The following is an 8,029-nucleotide window of genomic DNA, read 5'->3' as shown; positions in this document are numbered from 1 at the left end:
CATTACACTGGGCAGTAGGGTCCCAGAAGATAAAAACCATTAAGCCTGTACCTTTATAATCTCCTGTAAGAAAAGTCTTCCTAAGCATAACATCAAAGGCAAAAACCACAAAGTAGAAGATTAACACGTACCCGTATTCGATTCACATTTTCTCTGTGCGCAGATGGTTACGAAAATAACACTTAAATGTTTATAAGAACAAGATAATACATGCATACAAAGGCGAGCAAAGAGCATAACAGTAAATCCATAAAAGCAAAATACAAGAAGTCAGTAAGCAAAAAAAAAAAAAAAAAAAATTTAAGAACACTGAAAAAGTCATGCTGATTCAACCAGTGGACACTTGAAGCAAATCTCCTGCCCCCGCCCCCCCCTTCATCTGTAACATTTGAGCAGGAAAGACACCAGAACTCACGCTACTGTGCGGAGGGAGTGAGAATTTTCACTGATAAAATCTGGAGCCTGCTAGACCAGCAGGAAACCTTAATTCAAACCACAGACATTTTTTTTGGATAATAAACCTCCACTAAACCTCCAGTAAGCGTTCGTAAATTACAATTATTTAGCTACTCAAAATAATCTCCTTTTTACAGCACGCTGATCATGTTCTGTCGGGAAGAGAAACAGAACTTAATTTGACAAATAAGGGTGTACTGCATCTTCTTATCTGTCTCCAGGTTCTTTTCAGTCATTACTTGTAAATAAATATGGTTTCACAGTTTCAGAGTGTTCAAATTACCGTGAGGAACCAATGCATTCACAGAGGTGGGTTCCATCAAATCACCAGCACCCGGGAGCCTTGCCGTGCATGAGTTCATCTATTGGCTAAAGACCAATTATAGATGGCTAGCCCTGGTGGAGAAGGAGGATCAATACAAAGCCTTTGTAGGAGCTTGTTTATATTTGTATTTATATCCATTTCTGTGCCGTGTTCATTCCTGCCCTCAATGGAACTGGTCGCAGCTGTCCATGAACGATAATGCGCTAGAATTTCAAACACGTCTGAATTTCAGTCACTGTGCAATTAACTGTTAAAATTGCAATTACCACTTTATCATCTCATATTCTTAGAACCGAGAGACACTTACAAAATATTTAATCTGAAATACTTTTTAAAAGCAAATTTGGAAACGGGGGCTGGAAATAAGTTGGCGGAGGGAGCGAACCCGAAATCCGGGGCTCCACGCGACCACGAAGTGACCCGTGGCTCCCCACTGTTAGAATTCCCTAAGGTAACAAACTGCCGAACTTCACAATGGACACTTAATTTTAATGGGTGTCTAATCAATTGTGCTTTTCTGGTGGGAGCATTTGCCTCGGGCGTCTCCAGTCTGCCACACGTGGGCTCACACACCCCCAACACCCTCCCACGTGGCAGGTGAGACCCGTGTTGGTCTGCAGAGCGCAGCCAAGCGTTTATACCCTCCTCATTCCTGAACGGCCAGACCCCGATAGTGGCTGGGAATCGAAATTACTACCTCGCGGGTGTCCACATTCGGTTAAGTCTCCAAATGAACTTCTTCAAATAAGAACTTAATGTACATTTAATAGGACAGCTAAGGTGTGCTAATTGAACACAAGATGACCCTTTAAGAGGCATTTACGGATGTTTAACAACTGTGCCAGAGGAGCGGAGAAGCCGCCAGCTGTGTCCTGGGTTTGCTGAACCTCCGCAACCAGGTTTGTATTAATCGATTGGGGTTTAATCGTCGGGAAAGACCTACCTCGGCAAACCTCAATCATTTCACAGAATAGGATTTCTGGCCCCTGCAGGTGAACCCTTCGGGTTGACGGTGTCGTGGGGTAGCACCGGCCCTCAGGACGGTCTTTTATGCATGGACGCCTTTTACTTCTTTGTCCTTTTTTCCTAGTGTCATCTCAGTTTTAAAAGTGTTAATTGAAGGGCACCTGGGTGGCTCAGTGGTTCAGCCTCCAACTCTTGATCCTGGCTCAGGTCATGATTCACGGTTCGTGGGTTCGAGCCCAGGGTCAGGCTCTGTGCTGACAGCGTGGGGCCTACCTCAGACCCTCTGCCTCTCTCTCTGCCCCTCCCCAGCCCTTGCACGGGCTCTCTCTCTCTCTTTCAAAAATAAGTAACCAGTTTTTTTTAACATGAATCAATGCCATCGTAGATGTTCTTGTTACTTCTTACTGGTTTATATATTGTTTTAGTTTATGGTGAAAAACTTGAAGTTAAACAATATCATAGCACTTCTATGGTTAGGTACATTTGATCCATTGTACAAAAATCCATGTTGGAGAAAACGGAGGCATCATTTAAAATATATTTATATATTTTATATAAATTTTATATAAATATTTTTATAATATATGTGATTAAACCCTTTTGGTCCAATAAAGAAATTGTTGAGTAAATACATGAAAACGTGTCTGTCCTCGTCAGCTCAGGCTGCATGACAAAGCATCCGGGGACTTGAACCCAGGAAGGCTCACAGTTCGGGAGGCAGAGCCGAGGTCAGGGTGTCCACGGGGCAGGGTGGGTGTCCTCCTCCCTGCAGCCCGCCCCCTCCCAGCTCTGTCTCCCCAGGGCCACCCCGGAGCTGACACAGGCAGGTTTACTGGGCAATAATCCTATCAGATGAAGACCCTGCCCTTATGACTTCATTTAACCTAATTACCTCCTGGAGGCCCGTCTCCAAGACAGTCACTTTGGGGGTTAGAGCTTCAACGTGGGAACTGGGGAGCAGGCGAGACGGGCCCAGTTCAGTCCATGGCCATAGCTCATGCAAAAACGAAAAGTCTATTTCAAGTTCGAAGTGAGAGGTCAAGGGAAAATGTAAGTACAGAATCGTCATTCCCTAATCTGTGCGAGTTCCCCATGTGCGCTGAGTTTCCTAGAATATCAATCGACTCTTTTTCCTCCCTGGTCCTGGAAATGTATGAAATGCTAGACCAGCTACCGCTCTGTACAGATACTGCAGGTAATAGCGAGAAACAGCCTACAGCTGTTGGGCATTCGGTGACCACACCCAACCCTTCAACTGCGGAGAGACGAGAGACGTGGTGGGAGGCTGCCGCGGACTCACCGCTCTGCCGCGCCGACGGGAAGATCCCTGGGAACCGTGTCCCTCCCTCCCTCCCTCAGAGACCCTGCATGGAGGGGGTCTGAGTTTTGCAGTTGTCCCTTCCAGGAGGCCATGGGCCAACCCTGCTGCCACCCGTGGGGTCTGCATCAGCCGAGGCCAGCATTCCTGGGGACAGACAGCACCCCTGGGGAGAGCCACGTCCCTGGAGAGGCCAGCATCCCTGGGGAGAGCCATGTCCCTGGGAAGGCCAGCATCCCTGGGGAGAGCCACGTCCCTGGGGAGGCCAGCACCCCTGAGGAGAGCCATGTCCCTGGGGACACCAGCACCCCTGGGGAGAGACAGCATCCCTGGGGAGAGCCACGTCCCTGGGGAGGCCAGCACCCCTGGGGAGAGACAGCACCCCTGGGGAGGCTGGCACCCCTAGGGAGGCCAGCACCCCTGGGGAGAGCCAGCATCCCTGGGGAGAACAAGCTTAGCCCCCTGGGGATGCGGGGGCCTCCTCTCCTCCCAGCCAGACCATCACCATCTAGCCCTCTGGTCTGAGACTCCCCCAGCCTTACTTGCCCCTGCCCTGGGGGCTGCACTTCCCCAGCGACTCCCTGGGCAGGCTGCTGGCCCATAGAGAGGATGTTTGTGGCCCTGGAAGGACGGACAGGAAGGTCTCAGAGCCTGGCGACTCCTGGAAAGGTGGCTGGAAGGGAGGGTGACCCAGGTAAAGAGCTCATCCAACTCTCCTCTGAGAACCCAGCCCGGACTCTGCTGGGCTGTCCCGAGAGTAGCACAGAAGAGAGAGGCACACCCTTAGACTTCCTCCGGTCCAGACTGGGTGCGACATGAGCATGTTCGGCAAAGGCCTGGACGATAAGCGACTCATCACAAACGTTTGGGGGTCGTCTGAGACACTGACACAGCGGTGTCCTTCCAGCAGAGCGTGACCGCACTTGGACCAAACGGACAAACACCGGGGCTGAGTGGGAACCACGGTCTCTCCCAACCCCGTTTATAATCACAGGAGATTGATTCTTCACATTTTGTTTCCCCGTGAGCTTGTCTTACGTTATAGACGCTTCTTCGTCAGGCTCATCGGGGAAGCGTGAGCTGATGCCCTCCCGAGAGCTGGCCGCGTCGGGCATCACTCTGCCCTTTGTTTGCTCTTCCGCAGAATATGAGGGATGCGGCCAGCGGCTCGGTCATCCTGGACCAGATGTCAGATCTGCTGGGACGCACTTTCCTCGCCAGTAACGATGGTACAGTAAGAACCCTTTGTGACAGTAACGCTGATCATAAAGTTATTACGTTCTGATTGTAACATGTTCAGGCACGATATTTTTCAAAAATAAATGCTTTGGAAGAAGCGTAATTGTTCACGTTTCTGAATGGCGGGCGCATCTTGGTATGCTTGCGTACACGCAGTCCTATGTATGGAATTTTTTTAATTTCATGGGAATTTTTCAAGTGACATTTAAATATTTTTTTAAATAATTAAATAGGAAAGTCGCGCAGACTTGTTCTTGAGAAAGGATTACATCACCGTTCGTCTTTTCTTTCAGAACCAATAGCACCTGACACACCACAATAGGGCGAGGGTGCAATTTTAATTTCAACTGTGCACATCTCCGAGTGTGTATGCTCCAAACTCCATCATGATTATGTCATGTGTCACTGGGATTTTAATAATGCAGCACGTCTGATGGCTGCCTGGAAAAACAGCTGTAGGCGCCAGGCGGAGTGAACGAGGTAAGCATTTAGCCTCCCTCAAATTCAGTAACGGGGCATACGGGAACTTCTATCGAAACCATGATTTCAAACTCCTTCTATCCAAGGGGTGAAAACGGTGATTTGCCGTCCACACGAAGTGTGCCACGCACCATGACTTACATCAGGACAACAGGCACAAAGAGGGGCCGGCCAGGCTAGTTCAGAAAACTCAACCACACTGTCAAAGTCAGGATGATGGTAAATAAACTTGCCCCGCGTGCCCGGGTCACTTTGCACAAGCTAACGCGTGTAATTCTCAGCAAGGTTTGGTTGTAAGTGTCCCCTGTTTACAGACGGGGAAACTGAGGTTCAAAGGGGCTAAGTGACTCACAGCACACTCGGGGCTGGGGTGTGGTAGACCCAAGTTCACAACCAACCCGAGCACGGCCGTCCACACTTCCTCCATGCAGAGCAGCCTCTCTGGTGGCACGAGTGGGTGTATGCACAGAACACACACACGCACTCAGATGCGCTTGTGGACACACACACACACATGCTCATGCACACCTTCACAAGGCACTCACACACACACACGCACGCACACACACGTGGCTGCCCATACTCACACACACGTGCGCGGAATCTCACGAGGACGGACACACATGGGTGTGAACGTACCGGGCAGGCACTGCACGTAGACACACACAATGCTCACCCCACACAAATGAGCACGTACACAAACACATGCGTGCACATGCAAACACAAAACAACACAAGAGCTCGCACACGCGCATAGCCTCACGAGGCTCTACCCACAATCCTGCACAGTCACACACACACGTGCACATATGCTCACAGCGGCCCTCACACACTCATGCACATAGGCACATGCAAACAACAGGCATTAGTACAGCTCATTCACACACCAAAATTCATGTGCACTTTTACATCCACATGCACGTTCACACACGAACACACACAGGTGTGTATATAAACATAAGCACTCACACACATGCGCACATTGATAGAGGTACTTGTGCACACGTACATTCGCAGGTACACACACACGCATTCATGAGTCTCACACACGAGTGCACACAAGGACACACACACTTGCAACCACTCACACATACATGTACAGATGTATGTGGCATTGCACAAACTCACAGAAGTACCCGTGTGTACACGAATGCATGTGCACACACAGAGGCACTCACCCACGTACACGTGTGCACCCGTTAACATGGACACAAACACAAAAATGTGTGCACAAACACGTGCACATGCACACACATGCTCACACTCAGAGGTACGCATACACACCCTCACATACACACTCACACCTATGCACACTTACAACATTCACACATGTATGCCAGCATGCACACATACACACCTGTAAGGCACTCGTGCACCTGCACATACACACATGTGGCCGCTCACACACGTGCACACAGACACAAACACACTCACTGTCAACGTGGAGGTCAGCTCTGCTGATGTGTGTGTGGGGGGAATGTTCAGGACACGGCGTATTACTTCACTTTGAACCTGAAATCTGGGAAGGGGGCGCCCTACCCGGCTCGGAGCTCACAGGCGGTTGGGGTGTCCCCACCAACACAGCCATGTGAACCACACGAAACACACACCACCCCTCTGGAGGCCAGCCGCCCACACTCCGCCAGGAGGGCAGGGGCGACAGGGCCCCTGAGGGGGACACTGCAGCCGGGAGCAGATGCACCCACAGGTGGGACGGGTTCAGAGCAGCGGGATTTCCACCTTTGGCTGCTCTGCTTCCTCCCGCGGCCGCTGAGCCTCTGATCCCGGGATGCGCCGGCTCCTTGGAACACGACTCCTGCCCGGAAGCACCCTGAGCACCCCGCACTTGCCGTGGACACCCGAGGTCAGGGCACATGGGCCTTCTCCACCACCCTGGGGCCCGACGGGCCCTCCGGCGTCTCCTGCCAGCCTGCCCGGCCCGGGGGGCAAGGTTAGCTGAACAGCTACCGAGCATGGACTTCACGCCAGCGATGGGCAGACCGTTTGGGAGCCGGGGCCACAGCGGAGACCTGCCCTCCTGACGGTGTGATGTACCTGCAGCCTGGCGGGACGCGCGCCGGAGGCCTCTCTGACCCGGCTGCCCACACCCCCCCCCCCCCGGCTGGCTGCCGCTTCACTGCTCCCCTCGTCTCCGCACCTGTTACAGAGGGAGGGACTGGGTCCGACCGCACACTCACGCTTCTCACCGGCTCTCAGCGGGACCCAATGTCGCATCACCATCCCCAGGAGCAGGCAGTTCACGGCCATCACCTCGGTCCCCGGGGCTGGCCGAGCACCATTACCACCCTCCATCAGTCGGGGTTTCGAGGTGAGGGCTCCCTCTCCAAGAGGGGACCTCTCTGCTCCCGGGTTCCACCGGCATCTCCAAGACACCCTGACCCTCCCGCGTCTTCCTGGGCAGCTGCATCTTTCTCCAAAGGCCCGCGTCCAGCCGTCCAGCCGTCCAGCCACTCCAGGAGCTTCCGGCTCATCCACCAGCTGTCACCTGAGGGCCAGCGTGTGCCAGGCACCAGCCAAGCTTGGTACCAGGGTGGGAACGAGGTGCCCGCCTCTGACCACTGGAGAAGATGAGGCTCCGTCCCGGCGGGCGGGGCCTAACCCTCACGTGCGGTCCCTCCCCGCGCTCAGCCACGGCTGCCCCACCCCGTCCCTTCTCCCAGCCCGCAGCCCGCCTCCGCTCTGGCCACGCGAGGCCGGCGCCTCTGCCGTTGGGTGTCCTGGCCAGCAGCTCTCCCCACGGGCCGGATCTTTCGTGCGAATCTTGGCCTTCGGTCCCGACACGCCCTTGGCTCGGAAGCATCCCTCCCACCCCAGAGGCCAGCGCCCACACTGCTGGACCCGCCGCTGCCCCCTCCCTCCCTCCCGGCAGCAGGAGCTGCGTGGAAAGGCCTCTGTTTGCCACTTAACGGGGTGGGTCTTGGACACGGGCGATGAAACGCTGGAGTGTTGGCTTGGCCCGCCTCACAGAGCCCCCTTCATGACTGGGTAGCTGCCCCTAAACTTGACGTAGCCGGCAACCAATCGGCACGTGATTACAGAGGAGGAGGATGTCAGCGCCTGAGAGTGGGGCTCACCCGTCCTTGTCCGGCAGAAACATGCAAATGAGCCAAGAGCGAGGCCGCTGCTTTAGCGTTTGTGTTTTTAGCAGGTTCCGGAAGCAGCTTTGCTACTTTTTCTCCGACTTGAGTGAAGACTTTAGCTGCTGTGATCTTTTAATGCACGAT

The sequence above is a fragment of the Puma concolor genome, chromosome A1 (genome assembly GCF_028749965.1).
Source record: "Puma concolor isolate L17-30 chromosome A1, mPumCon1.1.hap2, whole genome shotgun sequence".
Classification (NCBI taxonomy): Eukaryota; Metazoa; Chordata; class Mammalia; order Carnivora; family Felidae; genus Puma; species Puma concolor.
The sequence above is the reverse complement of the archived record's forward strand: the minus strand, read 5'-3'. Positions refer to the sequence as shown.